The sequence below is a fragment of the Petaurus breviceps genome, unplaced genomic scaffold (assembly GCF_028583685.1).
Source record: "Petaurus breviceps papuanus isolate PSGF00001 unplaced genomic scaffold, PetGlider_PUasm1.0 47, whole genome shotgun sequence".
NCBI lineage: Eukaryota > Metazoa > Chordata > Mammalia > Diprotodontia > Petauridae > Petaurus > Petaurus breviceps.
Genome location: NW_027186349.1, coordinates 4122472 through 4149344, shown reverse-complemented (window position 1 = coordinate 4149344; position 26873 = coordinate 4122472). Strand labels below are relative to the sequence as shown.

The following is a 26873-nucleotide window of genomic DNA, read 5'->3' as shown; positions in this document are numbered from 1 at the left end:
TTGACACAGAATTCCTAGCATCCATTTTCACTGAAACTTTAGAAAATGATGCTTCAGCCCAAAATTATTGCACATCTAAAAAGAGGCTTAAACGAAAAGTCTTTGTTGTGATTGTGATTATTATTTAAGTAGGAATTCAAGATACATTTATTGTATGAATGAATAAATTGCATTCATGACAAGAAACCTTATATAATAAGAAAGGGAAGAGAAGGGAGAGGAGAAGGAAGGAGCAAAGAGAGTCAGAAACACAGAGACAGAGATAGAAATAGGCAAAGTAACACAGAGACATAGAAAGACAGATGCTAAGAGAGTAAGAGACTAAATAGAATTTCTTGAAATGTCCATATTTTTGTAAAAGACTGGAAAAATGAGAAAACACCAAAAAAGAAAATTAAAAATTAGTCAAAGAGAAAAAGAAACAATTGTTAAAGGGTTTATAAATGAGAGTTATTTGAAGGACTCACCTTCTCACAATGGAACTGGGAGAAAAAAAAGCTGCTTATGAGTTTGTTGGTAGTATAATGGAATGGTAGATTTGTCCTGTACAATTATACATAGGATTGGAAGGAACTAAACAGTGTGTGGTGAGAAAGTGGAAGTTGAGCATAGACTATTCTTTTATGAAATGTCTGGGTAAAAGAAAAGAATGGTAAGAAGAAGAATGGTGGCTGGAAGAGATATTGATGAGGTATGGGATCTGGGAGCCTCCTTGAGCTCTCCTTGAGTCCTTGAGGTACAGGCTCTGGGAACCTCCCTTGAACTCTTGATTAAATCATCACATTTGATAAGGCATTTGCTTACATTGTGGCTGGGCCCAGACTTCTAGACTAGTTACTAACTGCTAACTACTAACTCTAGCCTAGCCCTCCATTGTTCATCTACTTCTCAGCCTTGAGCCTATCAAAATATTGATCCACCCTTGAACTGGCCTAGCCCACCATTGTCTATAGTCTCCAGGTGGCTTCCCACCCTTTACCACTCATTAACCTCATTAACTCCTCCTCAAGACCCTCCCCACCTCCTCTCCTAGAACACCCCTAGATTCCTCCCATAACCTTCTGTATATAAGACCCCATCCTGTCTTCATGTTTGTAAGAGTACCATAGAATGTCATGTGGGAGAGAGCACCATAGAATTACCTAACACAGACTTAATCTGTGTCTAATACAAGTGAATTGTTAATAAATTTTACTTTTCTTTGGCTGAAAGAAGACTTGAGTCGAATTTATTTGGCAGGATCCATGTGTTGGTATTTTGGGGTCTCCAGAGCAACCCTGATGGGGTACCTGGGGTCTAGGTCAATTTGTGGAACCAATTTGTAAAACCAGTCTGTGCAGTTGTAACTGCAATTTGTATTGTAAAATTGTAATCTGAAATCCCTTTCCCAGCCTTGGGCTCAGCCCCATCCCCCTATTTGCACTCTGCCTGGGCAACACCTAGTGACTCCTTTGTTCTTACTTAATCTCTTCATGTCTCCTCAGGGCTGGTCCAAATCTCATCTAAACTATCTATGCACTAAAGTCACAAGTTCCTCTCTGTCAGCTCTAATCTTTATCTATGCACTGAGGTCCCTTCTGTCTGGTCAGCCCTGACAATGGCAGCCCTACCCTTTAAAAGTAAAAGCATGTACCCCTCTCACTCGCAGCTCCCCTAAGGACTCTTGCCCACTGTAAAGGCGTAAAAATAAACTTTATCAACTCTAACTCCAAGTAAGGCTGAGCAGAATTCTTTCCAGATGCCATTGCAGGTTTCCTGGTCTTGGATAAGATCAGGATTCCTGCTGAACCTATTGGGATTCTATCCCTCATCAACCCTAACCCTCTTTATGGGTAACCTCTTCAATATCATTGTTGGGGAACAGATTTAAGGATTGGCAGAGGCTAAATTAAAATACAAACTTACAGAAATTTAGCTGCAAAAGTGAAGAAAAGTAAATGATAGTGAGCCCACTGGGGAAAGAGATATAATAAAGAGAAAATAGTGTTGAACTTGCAGGCAGGTGAGGCTCACATCATTTAAATGGCTAGATGTCATCAGAAGCAAGTCACTAAGCTCAGTGTTCTCACATGTAAAATGGGTATCATAGTATCTACCTCACAGGTAAGTTTCAGCAATCAAATGAAATTCATGGGGTCAAAAGATGGAATGCCTAAAAGGAAAGGACCTGGTCTTTGAAAGCAAACCAGTCCCTGAATTTTCCCATACATTTCAGTAGCCCAGATCTCTGATGCCTCCACCCAAGGCATCTAATCTACCCCACCTCACTTTTGATTACTTAATTAGCTTCCTTGACTTAATCCCATCCAGATTTTCTCACACACTTAGTTTCCCCTTTTTCTTATAAAAGTACCAGTCTTACCCTCATTAAATAGCACAGATTCTTAGAATCTTGCCCACTTCTAATGGTAATACAATAAACCTTGCTGCCCTGACTGAAAGAAGACTTGAGTGGTCAAATTCTTTTGAGGCAGACTTACCCTGTACCATTGCATTTTTGGTTCCCAACACCCCAAACTGCAACATATTGGTGACCTGTATGGGTAATTGCCTGACCCCCTCAAGCCCTCCTCTTGTAAAGACCGGAATGTACATAAGCCTCCTCTTTATCCCTTTTTCATTATGCAGTTGGTGTCACTCTCCAAGCACTTAGGAAGGCTTACAGGTGCTTTTCAGGCCTAAAGCTCTCAGGATCTTGGTCCAACGGTTAGGTTACAGGCCATGGACCTGGGCACACCTTCTGCCATTAGAGAACAGATAGATGCCTTTTGCCTTATCCAGAAGTGTATGCCCAATATGCTCAATTCTCTCAATTCTTTATGACACTACAGAATTAGGAACACTTAAGTGCCTTTTTGGTTTCGTAAAGCTTACTACACCTCAGGATCCTCCTTTCTGGAGGGACACCAGTCCCCAAGCCGGTGCCTGCCAGATTCCCCTTCTTTTCAGACCTCATGACCGCCAGGTCCTTACCTTAGGCAGTAAGAGTCAGAGGGACTTTCCTGAGATTTGTCACTAGGTTAGAATTGGAAAAAGCTAGGTCTCTAAGAAGTTGACAAGGAAAACTTTGTGCCTGGCTTAAACAAGATCTAGAGGACCAAGCAAAATTGTAAAGATTCAAAAAAGAATTCTTAAGATTCTTCTTCCTGTAGTCCTGGCTCTGACCAGGCCAAGGCTACAGTGAAAAGTTAGAACAGCTAAAAACATCCTAGCATATTCTGGAGGTTTAGGGATTGATCATTAAGCATCAGCTACTGGGAGGCCTCACTGTCAATGTTCCTAGGCACCCTGCAGCCCATGTAGAAAACCTGGAAGTATCACCCAGGTTCAGCACATCCTGCTCATCTTCAGATCATCACCAGTAGCTGTGGGTGAAAGTGAAATGGGTCAAGGCAGCACTAGGTAAAAAGCCAGTCAGCCTCCACACTTGGGTAAGTCCACTCTTAATGTTGTATTTGTAACATGTTAATGACAAGATGCCAATTCTCTGTGTAAAGTAATTTTGAAATGTATTCAATAAGATTAAATCCATCTAATTGGTAATGGGTTTGTTTTGCCATTTAGAAAACTGGGTATTTTCACTTTGACCCATAGTTAAGAGGAAGCTGCAGTTTAAAAAATTTGGCTCTCACTTATGAAAATCATGAAATTAACTAAAATATTTGGGTTATTTTTAATGGTGAAACCTAAAACAGGTAATTGATTAGTGTGTGTGTGTGTGTGTGTGTGTATGTGTGTGTAAAGGAGGGGATGAGGTGAATGTCTCATCTAGATTGGTTCTGCCCATTACCTCAAACAACAAGTTTCACTAATCACAGCTTGGGGAAAAATTTACCAGGACTTACATCTCAAGTTTAAAGTCTGTCCTTCTGTAAAAGCCAATTCTTTGAGATCATTTCTCAAAAATTGTAAATTCCCAGCAAGTCAAGTCCATTGTTTAGGAAATCCAAAACCCAAATAAGCTCTTTGGCAATTTTACAAAATAAAAGGGTTTGACAGGGAACCCTGAGAAAGGACTTCCTATCCACCCCATCTATCCTTAGAGCTACTGTGGGCTGTGCCTTTTGACTAGCCCTGGCGCCCAAATGTAAATGATTCTGATAAAGCTTTTGCATTCTTTCTTTGTTTTCCCTCATTCTGACCTCACTTTTCATTCTCCCTATATATGGGTCCTACATATTGGATTTACTTGTCAGATTTTTGTCTGCTGGACTACAAGCCAATTGAATCACATTTGGAGGCATACAGTGGATATCAGCCCATGTTCCCCCATCATCCCCTGGATGAAACCTGTGCTTGGTTCCAATCAAAATCCTCTCTGGGGCCTTCTTTGAGGCAGGGACAGCTCTATAATCCTTGCCAGCAGGAAGCAATTTCTCTCCTTACCCCAAAAGATTTTGGGTCCCTTTGAAGGGAGAATGACTGGGTCAAGGGACCTAAATGCCTAAGAGGAAAAGACTAAGTCTTTGAAAGCAATCTGGTTCCTTAACTTTCCCATACATTTCAGTAGCCCAGGTCACTTGTACCTCTGACCAACCTCAGTCAACCTTGATTACTTAATTAGCTTTTTTGACACTCCTTAATCCCATCTAGGCCCTTTCTCCATAGCCCCCACACCACCCCAGGCTACTTGCCTCTCTTAATCCCATCCAAATTTTCTCACTGACCCTCTCCCTCTTTTTTCCTGTATAAAAATACCAATCTTACCCCCATTAAATGGCACAGATTCTTAGAATTTCACCTGCTTCTATTGGTAATAAAATAAAAATTGTTACCTTGACTTAAAGAAGGCTTGAGTGATCAAATTCTTTTGAGGCAGACTTGCCTGTACCCTTGCTTTTCAGGGTTCCCAGCACCCCAAACCACAATAAAATCATGTCTCAAAAAAAGCATCTTGAAAAACTTAGAAAAAGAACCATCATACTTTATAAGCTTCAGGATCATAAAGGGAGAAAACTGGATAATTACACTTAATGTTTTCAGAACATATAGCCTTGACTTTTCCCACATGAATCTTTATACTCCCAGTTGCCATAGGGAAATAATAGCCATGAATGTTTGTGGGTTGTTTTTTTTTTTTTTTCCCCAATCCACAAACCTTCTTTACTTCTTTATTCTTATAGAGACTTCCCAAGTCTCAGGTAAATTTTAAGAACCAAAAATGAAACATTCATTGCATAAAGGAGAAAATGTTTTTTTTTTTTTAATGGGCTCATTTAATTTAGTAAAGGAATGAGAGGATATATGTTAATGATTATATGGTCTGATTAGCTTCAGAGAAAAAGTTATCTCCTTCCTTTTTGGCTGCCCCTACATTTCTGTCTTCTTAGCACTAACCTCAGACCCCTCAACGCCAAAGATTATCACCTAAAATTCATTATAGCTCAGGGCAGTTGTGTCCACATTACAATGGTATGTTTCAGCAATCAAATGAAATCACATTTCAGGTCTTTCTTCCTCTATTAAAAAACAAGTGACCAATCTTCAAATATCTAGGCTCAATTGGAGGAAAAAAGGATATTTTACACATTTCTGGGGGAAATAAAACCTACAGTGATAAGACTAATTTTTTTTTAACTTGGAAAGGATTCTGGATAGATGGTAGAGTAGATGAAAAAATTCTAAGCTCTCTAGATTTCACCCCCACAAAAGAGATAAAATAATGCCTTGGGGTGAATAATGAGGAGCAAAAATAAATAAGAGCAGGGCAGAACAGGAGGCCTCCTGGGACAATCAGAGAAGGTCTGAAGAAAAGTCTCAGGATGAGGTTTGGTCCAAGTAAACACCTCAATATTTAAGTTTATAATGTTTTTTTTTCAGCTTCTTATTATTCTTATTTTATTTTCAGTAATTTTTAAAAAGGCAAAAAAAGATAGAAATCTTACTGGCTTGATGTTTCCATCATGGATATGTAGATTAACCTTCAATGTATTTATATACCCATTCTAGCATATATTCAGTAATTTATCATTTTAAAAAGACTGCTTTACTGAGACAATAATAAATTGCAACATATTAGAAAACAGTGGTATATATATATATATATATATATATATATATATATATCAGAAAAAAGCAAAGTTTCCTTTATAATTTTTTTTAAAATTTTTGTTCTAGATATGTATCATCCAAAAAACAAACAAATAAAACGATAATGTAAAGTTCCTAAAGGCAGGTCTCATAATCATGAAATCCCAAGTTCTCGTCTTGCTTTTGAAATATATTAGCTGCCTCACCATAGGCGTTACTTAACTTATCATGTCTCATGAATCTCCCTATTGATACTGCAAGTAATAGAAAATTGCAAATCCATATTGGTGAAAGGTGCACATTAGGAAGTATTCTCACAGATGAAATAACTGGTATGAACCCCCCAAAACAAAAAAATCAAATTTTTCAAAAAACTTTCACATGAATTATTTCATTTGATATTATCTTCATTCTACAAATGACTAAAATGAAACACAGAAATTCTCACCTCTAAAAGTTACACAACAAATCATGGTAAAATCAAGACCTGGAATTGGTTGTTTTTATATCCTGTAGAGCTTTTTTATTGCATCACTAAAACTATTATAAAATGCTTTGATTAAAACTATGATTTCACAAATGTGAAAACTGAACTTCTACCAGAAACTTTCAGAGTGACACACTATTTTCACATCTTCCATGAGTTAGTGGTGTTCAAATGTCTATTACTGCATGATTTTATTATATTGGACCCAGGCAGCACTGTATTGTGATTTCAGAAGACACAAACTCTCTCACCTGAGGGGATCTCAGAAACATCATTTGAGATGAGGAACTCAAGGGTATTAAGAGATTTGAGTAAGTCTCAGAGGCAAGTACTGAATTCAGGCACTAGGCATCAAATTACTAACACAATTCATAAACTCTAAAATTATTAAATGGCAATTCAGCACTGATTTTCAACTACAAGAAATAAATTTAATGTTATCAACAATAAAAGGTTAAGGCTAGAGATGTTTAACCTTTTCACATACATCATGTATCCCTTTGGCAGTCTGGTGAAATCTTTGGACTCAGAATAATGTTTTGTTTTTCTTTTTCATAATGTCAAGAAAAGCTCTATAACAATTCGAGGTCAGGGAAAAAATAAAAATGTAACTTTTTTTCCCATCCAAGGTCACCTTCAAGGACCCCTTGAAACCCATTCACAGACCCCTTTAAGAAATTTATAAATGGGGGAGGCTACATGGCACAGTGAATAGAGCACCTGCCCTGGAGTCAGGAGGACCTGGGTTCAAATCGAACCTCAGACACTTGTCACACTTACTAGCTGTGTGACTTTGGGCAAGTCACTTAACCCTAACTGCCCTCCAAAAAGAAAAGAAAAAAAAAGAAATTGATAAATGGGGCATTTTATGGAGGTAATAATCAGACAGCCTTTTCGTGGTCAATGTGAAACCCTGAAAACCTTCCCCCACATCTCCCAGCCCCTTTGTCTCTCAAACCCTTTACCCACTACTGAAAGACTCTCCAGCAATTTTTTTTAAACATTCATGCATTACTTAGACTAGAGTTTGGAGAGGCATTAAAGAATGGAGTGCTAAGTAAGAACATTTTAGAAGCATTTGTGGTATCTGTTAAAAAAAGGGAAAGATTCTTCACTTTATATGGGTCCTTCAAAGCATACTGGGCATAAGTCTAAGAGCTCTTCCACTTCAACCTCAACACTCAAAGATAGTACCAGTGAAGACTTTCGAATATTCCACTAATCATGAAGTTTCTCTGATGAATAGAAATGATCAACCCTCATTAATAATTGAAGTGCAAGCTGAAGAATCAATTAAGCTTCAATTATGTAAACTGTAATCTAGTCCTTACATTGCAGTTATTAACATGCAAATGATAACTCTGCTTGACTTCTGAATTAAACATTCCCACTAAAAGTAATTGGTTTGATATCCTGATTCAAGGACACATGTAGCCATGGGAATAAACTATCCAGTTATAATATTATTAAATGCTATAGGACAAAATGGAAGGAAAAGGAAGATGGAGAGGAAACAAACAAAACCCCTAACAACATAAATTCATAATATGATCCTGAAAAATGCACTATAATTCAAATAAAATATTCATTTTTTATTCAATCAACAAATATTTATTTAGTTTCTATAGTGCATAACATCTTCCTCTACTTTTCTGAGGATTGGAAAGAATGTGGAAATCAACTTTGTAATACTTTGCAGGATTTTTAGAAAATGAATAAAAACTTAAATACCATGAGACTCCCCTCATTTCACTATGTTGCTATTCACTTGCCAATGGAATGTAGGTGAAATATGCCACCCATAGAACCCAGCTATATTCATTTGGAAAGTAATTTTTCATGGGATATGAATGTCCCCTTTTGGTTTCCTTAGAGGTAGCAAAACAAATAACAAAAGGTTTTAAATGTCTTCTTTTATCATGACACTGATAGTTGTTCCTAACCAGAATTTACAAGAACATGTGTAGCAGATAGTATAAAAAATTCCCTTTTTATGCATTTGGAACTTTAAAAACACTTGAGCACAATGGAATGAATGTACATTGTTTAGAATCCCAATGCACTGACAGAATGCAGCTTAACTTGCCTTTGGTAATCTCTAAAAGGAAAAACAATTCATTTGTCATGAAGAATAAATTAATGCAGTATAGAGAATCTAAATAAACATGTGTTTTGTGGTCAGTAACCTTGACTTTATAAAGCAGATTTGTATACAAATACATAATAGTTGCTTAAGTATACACAGAGAAGCAAACCTGAAATAATTACATGAAATAATGATTTGCATTTTTTTAAAAAGTAAATTATGGCTTGGTTCAGGACTTTTGTTCACTATTTTATTATACTCACGATTAAAGCCATGAAATAGTTCTCCAAGCTTCCTAATAACCAACTGAAGTATGAACAATCAATCGATATTTCATTATATTTCTTCAATACTTCTGGGACCTTTAATTGTATTGATGTGGCTATTCCATCCAGGACACAGATTACAACCCTTCCACAATGCAGTAGTAATTATCTTTGAGAGGGACTGTGGCAAAAAACAAACAAACAAACAAATAAATACTTCATGGCAAACTTCATGATTGTGGACTCACAGATCTATAGTTATATGAATGAGAGAAATGTACTTCCAGCTATCAGGAGTTTAGTTACTCTTTTACTACATTGTAAGACAGATCCTAGTAGTATACAGGCTTCTAGCCTGCTAGAATAGGTTCACTCTTGATCTGGTTAGAGAGGAAAAACACTAAGACTGCTTCAAAGGGGTTAATCTGACTTTATTCTAGTCTAGTCTTCTCACCAGGACTGCTGATAATGGTAGCACAAACTCCTACAGCCTTCCGTAATCACCCTTCTTGCAAGGGCCTGTGAGAAGGAGGGACACTACCCCTAAGACTCAATGGGGTCAACTGAGACAGGCACAGCTTGTGCCCTTAATCTCCTCAAGTCTCAATGGGGGCTGGTTGAGGCAAACACAGATTCTTCCAAATCTTGATGGGGGCCAGTCAAGGCACACACCCACACACACACAACATTTTAGCTTGTACATTCAACCTTAAGGGTTCTCCACCCCTTGACCAGTGCCCACCTACTTTATAGGGCAAAAGACAAAGAAGGTATATTGACAGCAATAGCCTCACAAGTTTATATCACCTCATCCTGATATCTCACTGTGTAGTTGCAGTGGATATTTACAATTTGAGCAGAAATATTTATATTACTTTTCATTATGTAATACTGCACAAGTGTGGTGGATATTTTGTACTATAATCATGAGAACTCATAACTAATGCTTGGGAACAAGAGACTGTTATGGCTATGAGTCCTGGGAAACTGAACTCTAAAAAATAACAAAAATCTACTTTTTACACATGTTAAAATTGATCATACTTAGACTATATGTGCTCTCCTTCTTCTACACTGTGTACTTGAGGATGAGTCTGTCACAGGCTTTTGGGGAATTTTTTTAACAACTATTTGGAACATGTCACCTTAATGAATATGTCTTTGTAAAAGATATGTGAGAATGACTAAATTATTTTCAAATAAAATTGCTGGAGAGAAGCACAATAGCAGGGTCTCAAGCTAATGGCATTAGTGACTCACCCCTGACTTCTTAAGGGGTTTGAATAGGTGATGTGGACCCTAACCCTGGAAACATTCTTCACTTGTGGGGGTGGGAGTTGGGAAAAGTATCCTCAAAGCTTACATGGAACACATATGTATGCTAATATAATCAAAGAATGTTCAAACCAGAAAGGAACTTAGAGATTACCTAATAAGAAGAACAAGTATTGATATAACATTTTAAAATATGCAAAATACTTTGAAAATGTTATATCATTTGATCTAATATAGTAGATTCAGACTCAATTCCAGACTTTTAAAAGTGTATATTCTAATCTATCCAAACTATATACATTATGAAATTTCAATTTCTCTTCACAAAGTCAGTTAGCCAGTGGTCATTGACAATCATTCAATCTCTCATTATGCCAAGTGATAATCTAAGGTTATAAATTATTAGAAAGTTGCTCTGAGGGGCGGCCAGGTGGCTCAGCGAGTAAGAGCACCGGCTCCAGTGTTGGGACGACCTGGAGATCGAATCCCGGGCTCAGACACTCAGCACCCCACCCAGAAATAACTGGCCGTGTAACCTTAAGCAAGTTACTTAACCCCGATTGCTTAAAAAAAAAAAAGTTGCTCTGAAGGGGTAAAGGAAGTTCATTCATTTGGAGTTCATCAATGGAGGAAGTTCCCATAATAAATCAATAGTTCATACCTTCTGCCTCATCGTTGTAATGCACATAAAAAAATAAAGCAAAATATTTAAGTATTTCTTTTTCTTTTTTTTTTTGTTTGCCTTTTGACGGGCAATTGGGATTAAGTAACTTGCCCAAAGTTACATGGCTAGTTTTTTTTTTTTGCATGTGTGGGTGTTAAGTGTCTCAGGCCTGAACCGAACTCAGGTCCTCCTGAGTCCAGGCCAGTGCTTTACTCACTGTGCCACCTAGCTGCCCCTTAGATATTTCTTAAATATCTTATATGAAATTATTCAAATTCTATTAAAGTTTAAAATGCTCCATTATCATATAAATGTATAGGACATAAAATAGTAATAATTGTTTTGTACCCTTCCATGTGAAGATATTTTCTAAGTCTGAACCCAAATTTTAGATTATTACAAGGTAAATTAACTAAATTATAATTATGTCAATACCACATAGAAATAAATTTCTAGAAAAAGAATATAATACTATAGATCTTTCCAGAAGATCAAAGAAAAGATATGAAAAAGTAACTAAAACCTGTCACACACATATACACATATTAAAATGTCTTGTAGGTACTTTAAATACCTGCAAATTAACACAAAACAAACTTAAATTTTCATTCATTTACGATATGGAACTTTGCAAATTATGCTCCAGAAGTATGAAACTGAATTCCTAATGAGGAAAGCAGCTGCTAAGACTTATGTCTGAAAGTGGCTATGATGTGAAAAATATTCTTTAACATTAACTATGAATTAGGAGGGCATCTTTCATGAGAGAGTTGGGTTTTCATTAATGCCAGGCTGACATTTGCAAAATTGATTTGTGTTGACATTTAAAGTACTTCTGCTATAGTGCAGGTCCATGTCTGACATTAAGCAAACTAAAATACATTGGTTATGCTTAAAAGCTTCTCAAAGAACATTGTTATTTTACAAGATGGAGAACATAACAACTATTGAAGTGTGAGCACAGAGAAAAGCACTGGTAGCATCTGGTTCTACAACCAAATCGCAAATAAGGACAGATTTATAGCTTTAAACCACTTGAAGTACCACTGCAAGCAACCACAGAGTCAAATTATTCCAGTGTTCCTGAAACTAATAAAGGTTTTTCACAGTTTCCAATTTATTATTTGCCAATATTTTATAAATAATAATATTCTAGAGAAGGGAAAAGGAAAATGAAGCACTATTTTTTAAGCTCCTTTGGGACTGAAGTATGATTTTAAAATCTGCCCAAAATATTTAAAATTTCTTTAAAAGTTTCTTTTCTAAGTTTTAATATAGTTGTATAATTGAAATATTTCATTCAAGCTGTAGCATATACCCCTCCCCCCACTTTTTTTTTCTTTTGAAATATACAGAAAGGGAGCAGCTGCTTGATGTATGATGAGGTATAACAATGACTCGTCTTTCATTTATGTTAAATAGCCTTAGGGTGTGTGTGTGTGTGTGTCTGTGTGTCTGTGTGTCTGAGACAGACAGACAGACGGATGGATAGACAGAGACAAAGAAAGTCAGAGACAAAGAGACACAAAGAGAGGAGTTAATAAATCCAGGATTCTTGAGTGTTGAGATAAATCAAAGGGAGAGGTCATGAGAAAGAGTGTTGGATTTGGAATCAGAGAGTCTAGCTTAAAATCCAGCCTCTAGTATACATTACTTGGGCGGCTTTAGAAAAATCACAACCTTTCTGGGCATCAGTTTTCTTCATCTGTAAAATGAAGGGGTTGGACCAGATGGGTTCTTTAAACTCTACATCTGTGATTCTGTAAGAAGATAGCAGTAATACTATATTCCTGATATTATTATAGTTTTTAGAGTTATCAAGTACTTTATAAAATTTAACCTGTATGTTCCATAACCCTGTGAGGCAGACATTTCAGATACTGTTATTCCTGTTCAACTGAGGCTCAGAGAATCTAAGTGAATTATACAAGATTTTACAATTGCAAGTGTCAGAGGATGGATACAAAGGCAGGACTTCCTGACTCCAGATGTAGCATTTCTTTTACATAACACACTTCTGGTTAAATAAGCAAAGGGACTTTGAACTACAAATTCAGAAACAAAATATATTGATAAAGGTAAGTGAATTTCAATGATAAAAGTAGAAAATTTTAATCCAGCTACTTAAATTTTATTCAAATCTTTACAAAAAATAGTCTATGATCAATGGGGAGTATAAATAAGATTATAATTATACCTGAAATGTAGCATGTTGAAATTTATAAGCATTATCTGATTTTAGACACATTAAACACTGTTAGGTAGGCACCAATAGGTATTCACAGATGAAGAAACTGAGTCTCAGAGAGTTAAAGTGACTTTTATAGGGTCACATAATTTATAAATATAAAAGGTGGAATATTAATCTCAATTTATGAAAGAATTTTATTTTGTTTTTCATTTTAATATTATGTAAGTATGGCTGAAATGAGGGCAAAATAATTACATGTTCAGATGTATTTGAAAATGGTTCAATAACCAGATACTAAAAATAGCAACTGATGGTTGGAGAAGATTAACTTTACCAAAGTATTCTGGGAATTTATGCTCATTGTTCTCCCTTTTTTGGGCAAACTGGACAGGATAGCTAACATATAAAATGACAGACTCATGACAAAACAAGTGTCTTGATAGGCTGAGACCTTGGGAATTAAATTGAATTCAATATTGATAAATATTAAAGCTTTATTTTTTTTAATGTAAAATATAAGATTGGGAAGTTCTTCCAAAAAAGCTGCAAGTTTTACCATTATGAAAAAAGTGAATGCCATTTTACACTATTAAGAGTAGTCTTGTGTCTAGAAATAAGGAGTTGAGAGTGCCTATGTTCCCCTCCCTAGGCAGACCTCATCTGTGGTATTGTTTCTATTTTGAAGTTCCACCTTTGAAGAAAATAAATTTATAAGCTAGATAAAATCTTGAAGTAGGTGACCAGTAGGATAAAGAGCTACATGAGAGTAATTTGAAGGATCCAGAGATGCTGAGGCTGGAGAAGAGAAGATGCAGAAGCAACATGATAGCTAGCTTAAGATATTTGAAGGATGGTCTTATGGAAGTCAATCCCTTAATTAAACTTACTCTACTTGACTTGAGTGAAATAAAGTGGGAATAAGGGATAAAATTGAGAGAGGTGAATTTAAACTTGATAGGGCAGCAGGGCCAGGGGACAGTGTCCAAATAGTTTTACCTCTCCTCAAGTTGAACGGGCTGCCTCAGGTGGTGTTACCTTCTCCCTCATTGGGAATATTTAAGTAAAGGCTAGAGGGACACATTTTGGGTGCAAGATTGGGGGAATTCTTTCTCAGAAATGAATTGGAATAGTTGAATACTGAGTTTCCTATCAACTCTGACTCTGAAATTTTACAATTCTGTGAAATTCTGTAATATTAAATAGTGAACATATAAGATATAAACTATCTTAATATATATACTAATTATTACCTAATGAACTAAGCTTATATTACTTCTACTTTTTCTCAGATTGGAAAATGCAGATACCAATCGATTAAATTATTTACCTCAAGACCAAATAGCTAATAGTAAGTTGACAGAGGTAGAAATAAAATTCAGATTTTCTAACTTCAAGTGCATTATTCTTTACATGACCTCATAGTTGTTTAGACGGCTACACAATGGGGGGCAGAGCCAAGATGGTAGAGTAAAAGCAGGAACTTGCTTGAGTTTATCCCCCAATCACTTCCAAAAACCTGTAAAAAAATGACTCTAAACACATTTTAGAGCTATAGAATCTTCAAAGTGACAGACTGAAACACATCTCCAGCTGAAGAGAGCCTGGCAGGCCAATAGGAAGTGTTTATCGCACTAGACTGAGAGAAAAGCACAGTCCAACAAGGGCCATCCTGGCACAGACTGGGCCAAAGTAGACCTCAGGGGACTGAATCACTGGTACCTATGGCAATTTCCAGACTTTTTAAACCCACAAATGCCAAAGACAAAGTAGAAGGTCATTGGGAAAACTCTGTTGGACCTGGGTGAGGGAAGAGCATGGACTGGCCCCAGCTCCAGTGAAGCAGCAGGGGCAAAAGCAGCAGCAGCAGCAGCAGTGGTGGTAGCTGCTTCAAGAACTCCAGGCCAGAATGGTGGGGGGATCAAACAGCTGATAAGAGGAAAACTGCAGGGATCTCTCTGCTGGTGCTAAGGCAGGATTCTCTTGTTTTGCCCTGCTTAAATCTGGGTCACAGCCTTGGGTGATGGTCCTCTAGTGAGGAGGAGCACTAGCATGGCAGAACTTGTGTTGGCTGCGGAGAGGGAGTCCTCATCACAGTTCTGAGGCAGAAAAGAAGGTTGTAATCACTCACAGACCAGATCGAGAGGGGAAAACACCCGCCCTTGGATCATTGTGCTTAGAAGAACTGAAAATTCACAGGTGTCTAGAAGCAGCTCTGGCAGCAGCTGCACAAAACCTCAGTACTCTCTAATACAGGAACAGAGTTTCATTTGGCAAAGAGTCTAAAAGTCAAGTAATTGGCTGGAGAAATGAGCAAACAGGAAACAAAATCAGACTATAGAATCTTTCTTTGATGACAAAGAAGAACAAATCATACAACCAGAAGAAGACAACAAAATCAAAATTGCATCAAAAGCCTCCAAGAAAAATATGAATTGATTGCAGGCCATGAAGAAGCTAAAAGAGGATTCTGAAAATCAAGTAAGAGAAGTAGAAGAAAAGTTGTGAAGAGAAATGAGAGTAATGCAAGAAAATTATGAAAAACAAATCAACAGCTTGCTGAAGGAGATCACCCAAATACTAAAGAAAATAACACCTTGAAAATAGATTAACTCAAATGGCAAAAGAGGTCCAAAAAGCCAATGAGAAGAATGACTAAAAAGCAAAATTGGCCAAATGGGAAAGGAGATCCAAATGCTCACTGAAGAAAATAATTCCTTCAAAACCAGAATGGAGCAAATAGAAGCTAATGACTTTATGAGAAATCAAGATATTATAAAACATCCAAAAAATGAAAAATATGGAAGGCAATGTGAAATATCTCATCAGAAAAACAAATGGCCTGGAAAAGAGATCCAGGAGAGATAATTTAAAAATAATTGAACTACCTGAAAGCCATGATCAAAAAGTAGCTTAGACATCAATATTCCAGAAATTATCAAGAAAAATTGCTCTGATATTCTAGAACCAGAGGGTAAAACAGAAATTGAAAGAATCCACTCACCATCTCTTGAAAAATATCCCAAAAAGGAAACTCCTAGGAATATTTATAGCCCAATTCCAGAGTTCCCAGCTCAAGCAAAAAACACTGCAAGCAGTAAGGAAGAAACAATTCAAGTATCATGCAAACATAATCAGGGTATCATAAGATGTAGCAGCTTCTTCATTAAGGAATTGAAGGGCTTGGACTATGATATTCCAGAAGTCAAAGGAGTTAGGATTAAAACCAAGAATCACCTACCCAGGAAAATTGAGTATAATACTTCAGGGGGAAAAATGGACATTCAATGCAAAAGAGAACTTTCAAGAATTCTTTATGAAAAGACTAGAGTTGAACAGAAAATATGACTTTCAAATACAAGAATCAAGAGAAGCATGAAAAGGTAAACAGGAAAGAGAAATCATAAGGAACTCATTAAAGTTGAACTATTTATATACCTATGTGGAAAGACAATATTTGTAAGTCATAAGTATTAGTCTTAAGTATTTTCTCAGTATTAGGATAGTTGAAAGGAATGAAGGAAATGTGTGTGTGAGTGTGTGTGTATATGTGTGTGTGTGTATAGACAGAGGGCACAGGGTGAGTTGAATATGAATGGATGATATCTAAAACAACAAAATTAAGGAGTGAGAGAGGACTATATTGGGAGGAGAAAGGGAGAGACAGAAGAGGGTAAATTATATTACATAAAAGAGGCAAGTCAAAGCATTTCCAATGGAAGGGAATAGCAGGAAGGTGAAAGGGAATGAGTCAACCATACTCTCACTGGATTTGCCTTAAGGAGGGAATACCATACACACTCAACCATATATTTTGGAAAATAGAAGGAAAGGGGATTAGAGGGGGGGTGTGATGGAAGGGAGGGCAGACTGGGCTGAGGGGATAGTCAGAAGCAAATCACTTCTGAAAAGGGGCAGTGTCAAAGGAGAAAATAGAATAAATGGGGGTGGGATAGAGTGGAGGAAAATAGTGAGTCTTTTACAATATGATTACTATAAAAATGTTTTGCATAACAAATGTATAACCTATATTGAATTGCTTGTCTTTTCAATGGGGGTATTTGAGGAGGTTTGAAAAGAGAGAATCCAGAAGTCGAAGTTTTAAAAACAAATGTTAAAAAGTTGTTATTACATGCAACCTGGAAATAAGATATACAGCCAGTGGGGTATAGAAATCCATCTTGCCATATAAGAAAGTAAGGGGGAAGGGGGGAAGGGGAGTTTGGGGATGATAGAAGACAGGGCAGACTAGGGGAAGAGATAATCAATATCTTTCCCATCTTGGGGTGGAGGATAAGAGAGAGATAGGGAGAAAATTAGGAACTCAAAATCTTGTGGAAATGAATATTAATAACAAAAAAATAAATAAATTTTGGAAAAAAATACAAATTAAAAGAAAAAAGGACTGGTACACAATCCTTCTAAGATCCCAAGGTTATAGTAAAGAAGCATATATAATGGGGTAAATGATCACATAAAGTATTTTTCAAAGATGATGTGTCTGTTGACTAGGTACTAAAATTATATACACACACACACACACATATATATATATACATATATAATGATAAAAGATCACTCCCAACAGTTGTGATGTAGACAGAGATACCCTCAGTTTCCTCCTCTGTAAAATGAGGGCATTTAAATAGCTCCCTTACAGATACTATACCAAATTAATATTTTTAGTACCTCAATATAGACACGTATTCTAGGACATTGCTACTGCAGGACTACATAAGCGATGTAGAGCAACATGGTTCCTCTCTGTACAACAATATTTAGATCCAAATATATGTTTTTGAATTCCTTTAAAACTGTAAGTCCATGTTCTTATGATCAAATAACCAGGAAAATACTAATAGTAAAAAAAAAAAAGATACTGGAGCAAGCACAGAAAATTACAGAAGAGTCCAACTATAATCCTATATCAAGATCTAACCCCTCTTTCTTCCTTTGTCTGTCTCTGTTTCTCTCTGTGTCTCTATCTGGATCTCTACATCTCTGTCTCTATCCCTCTGTCTCTGTCTCACTCTACCTTTTTCTGTCTCTCTCTCTCTCATTGTTAAATGGTTCTGTGAAGACAGTGAAATAAAAACTTGTTCTTAAACACTGAAATGAAATTTCTTATTTGCTCTGCTTAAAAATACCAGGCATAGGTATCACTAATAAGTGTGGGAGTTTTGTGTATTTCTTAGGATCTTCCCTATGCCTGTCCCCTTTTCACACCTAGGATACAGCTGCATTTCCCTTCCAATTGTGTTTATAACGATGCAGAAAGTGAAATAGACATAATTTTGGACCAGCAGAGTGATACCAACAAGAACATACAATTGAAATATTGTTACAAAGAGAGGCACCATGCTGCTCTTCATTGCTGATATATTCCTGCAGTTTCAATTTCCTCGAACATGTGTCTCTAATGAGGTATTAAAAATAATAATTGTGTATACTATATGTAAGAATTAGTAACTCAGATAAGAGATTTATTTTAAATTTGTATGAAAACAAAATCCTCTTCACTCATGGCACCAGAAGGATTAGAAGTTTCTGAAACTACTTGTTGAGATCTCTGTCACCCACATTGGTCTTATTTGGAACTCATGGTTAGATGCAGGCCTAACCAGAAGACTTTCCATTCTAGTATGTGAAGAAAAGTAAGACTTTGTCTCTTTATTTTATACATATGTGTGTATGTATATATATATGCATATATGTGTATGTATATACACACATACACATGTGTACATACATACATATACTACACACATGTAACCTCCCATCCTTTTGTTTTTCTTCCTGTTAACCCTGTGTTATCTTTCTCATAACAATGAAACTATGTCACATGAGAGTCAGCTGTTCTTATTTCTTCTTGCCACATTAGGCAATAAAACTGGCTGAGGAAAGGCAGTGTGGTATAATGGAAAGGGCTAGATTTTTAGACCTGGATTTAAATCTTGGTTCAGTTACCCTTTTTTCCGATACCACTTTGGCAACTCAACTTCTCATGGCTCCACTTTTTTCAACTGTACAATGAAGAGAGAAGGCCAGAATATTTCCAAGGTCCCTTCCATTTCTAAATCAAGGATACTGTAAGATGAACTTACTTTCCCACAGTAAACTTTGTACACAGTCACAGATTTATTAGGTCAAGATCAATGAAATCAGTAAATATAAATAAAACAATGATGGTGTGTGACTTGATTAATGTTACTTGATACGGGTGAAAACCAATATCTAAAATCATGAATAATCACAGAACTTGACTAATGTAATGAAATTTAAATTTAAATTAGCAAAGAAATTACATTTCCCATGTATCTTTCATTAGATTTGATGTTAAATATACCATATCACATTTGTTTTTAATGCAAAAAAGATACATTCTAATTAGTGTGATTTTGAGAATTTAATTTATAAACTATCTTACCAGTTAATTAACTTTTGGAAAAAGGATGATTCAGTTTACCAGCTGCCTTATCTTAATTTGCATTTCAATATAGTTTGAAGTTGATATGTCAAACTAAAGACATCTTAACATGTTTACTAAAGCTGAGTGAAACAACATTCAATTTTGATATTTTAGCCAAATGAATTTATTTTTCTAACAGAAGCTCTGCTATTTTTTGTGGATGATATTTTAATTCCTATTCTGTTTTAATTGTAAATTCAATTTATTATCTTACATAAGACCATGAAATGAAGAACACGATGCATGTAGAAAATTAAATCTTTGAACAACAGTTGAAAATATTAATGGTTGTTGACATAGAGCCAAAATGGTATCCATTAAAAGATGTTTTCATTTAAATATAATGTATTTTTAAAATTTAAATATGCAACTGTAATGCTTCTGTTTGTTAATAAAGCAATCATGTAAGAGTAAGAAATCAGCTGCATAGTCACACTTTCAGTGTCATTAAATCACTGTCCTTGAAAATTCTGTTATTATGGTTTTAATATGAGTCTATATTGATCTGACTGCAGGAAGCAGCCTTCCTATTTTCTGATTGTGCTAAAAACTCATAAATGAAAAAAAAGTTCCAAATTATGCGCTATTTGTTTCCTTGCCACTTTCATTTACAATGACTAATGTAACATCAAGAACTTGGAAATTGTTTAAAGTCCACAGGTAATTACCAGAAAGCAAAGTGAATTATGAGGTTATGACTTACAACAAAATGTTTACTACATGATCCCCATTGTTATTTTCAACTGGACATTTCTTTATCAGAAAATCAATAGAAATTTTCAGTCTTGCTGGGCTACAGAAATCCAGCTTTTCTGATGTTATAAGAATTATGTATTGGAAGTAAGTCAATTGCAGCTGTAATAACATCTTTATAACCTCTATCATGATTTTATATAATTTTTTTTAAATGGGCATTATAGGCTATGGTTTAAGAAAAAAAATTCAGATTTGAAATTTCTCTTTATTGAGCTTTTTGATATGATTTTATATACACACATATGTATATATACATATGTGTGTACATACATATACATGTGAATTTATGCAATGAAATAAGCATTTCCATAAATTAATATTATTAAAAAAAGATTAATGCACATGATTTTAGTAAGAAAATTTGATTCACAACTACATGGAACCTTTCTATAATCCCAGGCAAGCACAGGCAATCTGATTGCTACAAGTTGTCTTTACACAGCAAGGAGCAATGCATCATCAGCAACAGTAATCTTAATAGAATTTTTTTGTCTTGATTAAATCCCTTAGAAAGAATGGAGTTTTCTTTCTCATGGGAAATGTATAACTTGTATTAGGTTCTTCATCATATGTGTCCTAAGTTTAGATAATAAATCAGATATTTCCCAACATATATCTTTAAAATCTTCCCAGAAAAGAAAATACCACATTCTACCTGCCTACAAAACAGTTAAAAAAAATTATATACTTGAGTGAAACCCTCCCAGATAATGCATCCTGTTTCAGCTTCATAGAATTATAAATTTAGACTGAGATGGCACCTTATTGTCCATCTAGTCCAACTCTATCATTTTAGACATGAAGAAACTGAGGTCCAGAGAAGGCAAATAATTTACTATAATAATAATAACAATTAAATATCTCCATAAAATATGTTAGGCTCGTGATTCGCAGCATGAAAATAGTGCCTAATATTGACAGCCTTCATAATGTGACATATTTCTGGTATTATATTTTCGTAAATAAAGGACTATTTGCTTACTGAAAGTAAAGAAAAACCCTCTGGTTAAGGAGAATAGTATGACAGAGAAAATAAACTTTTAAGAATTTGTAAGTGATCACTATAGCAAATCCTTTGTGAGTAGAGTGTCTGTGATGGGAAAGACAAAACAAACATTAATCCAGGAAAACGTGATGATAAATTTCCTGGATCTGTTCAAAAAATAAATGATCCATTTAAAGAAAGCATCACTGAAATCATATCGGAAAAGAGAGCAAACACACTGCTTGTGTGTATTATGTCTGGTTATAACCCTAAGTTAGTCTTAAAATGAATCTAAGGTTCAAAATATTATAAAAATACATATAGTTTAATGGAAAGATCAAAAGAACTGGAATAGAAAAATTCAAAAATCCTAGATTTAAGTCCCAGTTTTGCCATTTCATAGTTACATGACTTTGGTTAAAATGTTACAATATGCTCAATCTGTTCATCTACAAAATGAGCAGATTGGACAAATTCTAAGATCCCTTGCACCTCTAACATTTTGTTTCTGCAAAATTTTTAAATTGGGATAATTTCCAGTGTTTTCCTACACCCTTACTTATGGTGCAATTAAGACCCAGTGTTCTAACTGGCACATAGCAGACACTTAATAAATGCTAATTAGTTTGAAGAAATACCTATCTTAAAATGTCATTACTTTGACAAAATTAGACGGAATAATATGTCTAAACTACTTCCTTTTAAAGAACAGAAAAATGGGGTGGCAAGGTGGCACAGTGTATAGAGCACCGCCTCTGGAGTCAGGAGGACCTGAGTTCAAATCCAGACTCAGACACTTTACACAAAAACTAGCTGTGTGACCTTGGGCAAGTCACTTAACCCCAATTGACCTCCAAAAAGCAAAAAAAAAAAAGAACAGAAAAACATATTTACCTTAAAGTGACCACTTTCCCAGTAAGGTTTTCTACTGCCGTTGTACCTTGGACACATTATCTGCACATATTCTTTAAGAAATATTGTTGGACTAGAGCCAAAGAGGGGCTAAGGGAATATTTCCAGGGGTAGTGCTAGAGTAGAATATACTGGGTGTTTTTTTTAAATTTTATTAGAGTTTTAAACAGAGTATAAATTAAGAATATCTTAGTTCTTATCTCAGATCCTAATGTGTAGCCTATCCTCTTTTGATTTAATCCCAAGATCTTTTCAATGAAATCACTGATTATTTGATTTCTAAGAAAATATACGATTCTAAAATTATTAGGTGTCCAGCGTGGGCCATATTCTCTTATGTCAGGTGCAGCTATCATTTCAGTAACATTCAACAAATACTGCGTCCTCTCCATGTGCCAAGGGCTATTCAAGGCACAGAGCATACTAAGAAAAAAATGAAACAGTCTCTGACTTCAAGGAGCTTAGATCTGATCTTTATGCAGATGACTTTCATGTCTATAGATTTAGTAAGTTCCACTCAACACACTGCCTACTGCCTATTAAACATTTCCAAGTGAATGCTCTTTACATACTGAAATACAATATGGTAAAAACAGAAATAATTAACTCCCCTTCTCCTGAAGACTTTTTAAAAAAATTCTTCTGTTTCTTTTGAGGTTACTACTAAATATTTCGCCATCCATGGAAAACTGGGACACTAAGGCACTGTGGGTGGAGTTGTGAAGCAGTGCAACCATTCTGATGAACAATTTGGAATTATGCCCAAAGGGTTAACAAACTTTGTATACACTTTGACCCAGCAATACCTATACTAGATCTGTATCCCAAAGAGGTCAAAGGAAAGGGAAAAGAACCTATTTGTACAAACACATTTATAGCAGTTCTTTTTGTGGTAGTGTGATAGTAATGGCAATTAAAGATTCCCCTGTATTGGCTTGGTTTTCAAATTGATTGTATTAAAACCCAGAGTTTGTTAATCCCACCTGTGGGATGGGCTTGTTGATGTGAAAAGAAAGTCCTGAAGTGGGAGGAGCTGGTGAGGTAGATTTGGAGAGACACAAGAGAGAGGCGGAAGATCTTTTTGGAAGCAGCACCTCGTGGAGAGAGAGAGACTAAGAGAATTGCTGGTGGCCGCTTTGAATTGCCCTGGACTTTTGAGACCTGCCCCCTGAGCTGCCAAGGACTGAGGAGACATGGCTGTTTTGCTGGTACTTTGTCTGTCTGTTTTGATGTTATTTTGCCAGATTTGTCCACTGGTGAAAGACTGTCCTTTTGTTGAAGAAGTCCTGGAACCTGGCTGTTCGCTAAGAAGGCCTGAGACTGTCCTGCAGACAGAGAGTGAATACTGTCCACTGGTGAGGGACAGTACTGTTGTTGCAGGGGTCTGGAGACTGTCCTGCAGACAGAGTGAATACTGTCCACTGGTGAGGGACAGTGCTGTTGTTGCAGGGGTCTGGGAGCCTTTCTGTTGGTTCAGAAGCCCTGAAGAAGGATTTTCTTGTTGTATGTTTACAGAAATCCTGGGAGAGGGCTTTGCTAATGTGTTCAGGGGTTCTAGGACTGTTCTACAGACAGAGGATAAATTCATGAAGGGACTGGCAATGTATCTTGTGGCTTTGCTAAGCCTTGTCTCCCCAGGAGCTAAGATTGCTGAGAACTTGCCTCGTGTCAAGATGAAGAAAAGACCTCCATTTGGGTATTAAGTGCTGTGTTTAAACTTGATGTAACTCTGGGGTAGATTCAATTGTGATCCAGGGGTGGGGAACTTTTGACCTTTTTGTGTTCTATGGTTGAGCAAATGAATGTATTTTACTTATGTTTGGAAACTAATCTCCATTTGAGAAGAGGGGCTTTGTGGTGGACTTAATTAAGGTATAGCCTAGGGGTGGAGAAGTATTTAGAACAGAGACTTTGTAATTGATTGAATGATTGGAAGGTCCTGGGGTGGGGTAGTACTTGGAGATTATTTAATCACACTTAGTAAATGCTGTATTTTGAATGATGTCATGTTTTGATCTTCTCTGTTCTTGGTTTGTCACTGAATAAAATAGAGAGCACCTATGCTGGTATTTTGAACCCGGGAAGTTGCCTTTCCTTGGCATTACATTACAGGTAGCAAAGAATTGAAAATTTTGAGGATGACCATCCTTTAGGGAATTAGTTGACCTAGTTGTGGCAGTGATTGTGATGGAACACTATAATGCTACAAGAAATATCAGGTGGCATGGTTTCAGAAAAACCTGTGAAGCCTTACATGAACTGATGAACAATGAAACAAGCAGAATAATTGTACATAGTAACAAGTATATTGTAACAATGATCATTATAACATTATTAACAATGATAATACGAAAGATTTGTGTACAATGATCAAGAAAATTATCCACGACAATTTAAATGGACCCATGATGAAAAATGTTATCCACCTTTAAAGAGAAAACTAATGAATTCTGAATGTAGATTGAAGTATATTTTCTTCCATTTATCATTCTTGTTTCTTTTGTGCATTTTTTTTCTTTTGAAACATGCCTAATATGGAAATGTTTTTCATTACTTTGCCTGAATAATTAATATCATGTTGCTTGGCATTTTAAGGGATGGGACAGGGGTAGGAGGGAGGGAAAGAATTGGGAACTCAAAATATTTTTTAAAATTAATGTTAAAAAATGTACATGCTATTGGGAAATACTCAAATAAAATAATGATTAAAAATACATATTTGCCAAGTGAATGTGTAATGAGTAAATGTTATTTTCATTTCTTCAATCCCTACCACCCTCCAAGATAAAAAAATGCTAAAGACTACTCTGTGGAGCAGGAGAAGAGCTGGAACATCTCTGATGTATGATTCCTAAGAGAAGAGCAGGAGGAACCTTCAATACTGTGGTCTTGGAAATAAATCCTTTCCTAGTCATATACTCCATCATCCCTCCTTCCACTTCTCACTGTCTGCCCCATCCCACCCCGCAAAAACACAAACTTATACCCTGCTCCATGTCTAACCAAAAATTTTTGTAGTTTCTTCATTTTAGGGGGACTTCCAGGACCCTTGAAAAAAATTGAGGAAAGGGCAGCCAGGTGGCTCAGAGTAAGAGCACCAGCTCCAGTGTTGGGATGACCTGGTGATTGAATCCAGGCTCAGATACTTAGCACCACACCCAGAAATAACTGGCCGTGTAACCTTGAGCAAGTTACTTAACCCCAATTGCTTCAAAAAATAATAAAAACAAAATAAAATGTGTTTAAAAAATGAGGAAAAATAATGACAATAGTGGTAAATTTGCCATCTCAGAATCTTGCTGAGGCAACTAGGTGACATATTACATAGGATATAGGACTTGAGAGTCCTATGAACACCTGAGTTCAGATTCTGCCTCAGACACTTACTAGTTGTGACCCTTAGCAATTTATGCAACCTTTCTCACCTACAATGTCCTCATTGGTAAATGAAGGATAGCATTAACACTCTACAAAGTTGTTGAGAGGATCAAATATTTAATTAAAATTACAGCACAGTTTTGAACAACAATCATTAAATGGCTTCAAAATTAGCCAAGATAAATTAACTTAAAAGAAAATCCTCCTTTTTACCTGTGCATAATTGAACTCATCATATCCATTTTTCTCCTTTTCTACACAGTGTGTTATGGAAGAGTGGTGAGAGTGAAGCTGGCAGGTAGCAAGGAGCAAAAATGTTTGCCATTAAGGATATTGGTCAGAATATAAGCTAGAAAGGGAGGTGATTAGGGAATTCTCATCTGTTGTCTAAATTCGCTTTAATTTGACATTGTATACAATGCAGTTTTCACAGATGGTGGGTGCCAGCTGCAGAGATTTTTCACAGGGACAATCATTCATTCTCCTCCCTGTCTATATTGATTTCTTAGTGTTAGGTATTTTATTTTGTATATCTCCTGAATGTCATGTTTCCTTCCATCAGAGGATCCAACTTAAAGGATTCCTATATTTTGGCTCTACTAATTATTTTTCCTTTGGGATTGTTGTCATTACATTATTTGTCTTTGAGCTTACTGACATGTCCAGTGTGAATCAAAAATTTATTTAATTTAAAATGCTATAACTTAAATCAATTAAAATTAAAAATCACTTTTTTTAAGATGATGTTATTTTAAAACACTGTTTTTTTTTAAAGTTTTAAAAAGTATTTACCATTCTAATTAATCAGAACACAGAAAGCAAAATCCAACAATTATCATAGCTACAAAAGGGATTATTCAGGTAGAAGTGAAATAATTTCCTGATAGAAAAACAACAACAAAGGATAGTATTTCATTCGGAGAAATACCTCTAGATTTTTTTTTTGCTTCACATAAATTTCTAATCTACACAGTCCTACTAAAACATGTGATAATGATATCAAAATCTCTAGAAGAAAATCATAAATAACTCCATGAGACTACAAATGCTATTAATTGTCAGCATAATGAAGGTTTGGTGATGGTGCATTGCAAACATAGCTTTCAGGTCTCCAATTCAAAAGAATCCTCTAGTTTCCCAGGGCAGGCATAAATTTTTTTTTTTCCATTTGCTTCCCCAGTGTTATATAGGACAGGGTCAAAACAGTCAATATGGCATTATCTTATAAAATCTGACATGTCTAGGGACTAAAATCACTCTTACCCCCATAGTTAAAGTTTTGTAGATTCAATAAATAAGGAATATTTCACAAAGTTTACCAAAAATTACTGTTTACTTAGTTTTTAACAATACCATACTTGGTGGCAAATGATCTCT

General features: G+C 35.9%; 1 protein-coding gene across 1 annotated transcript in view; it reads right to left on the bottom strand.

Annotated features, from left to right (window-relative positions):
* CDH18 (cadherin 18) overlaps positions 1–26873 on the bottom strand; it is a 1599127-nt gene that overhangs the window by 1417451 nt on the left and 154803 nt on the right. The window contains exon 2 of the mRNA XM_069101403.1: positions 8867–9050. The gene's annotated coding sequence lies outside the window, so the exon portion shown is untranslated. The remainder of the gene's footprint in view (positions 1–8866; positions 9051–26873) is intronic.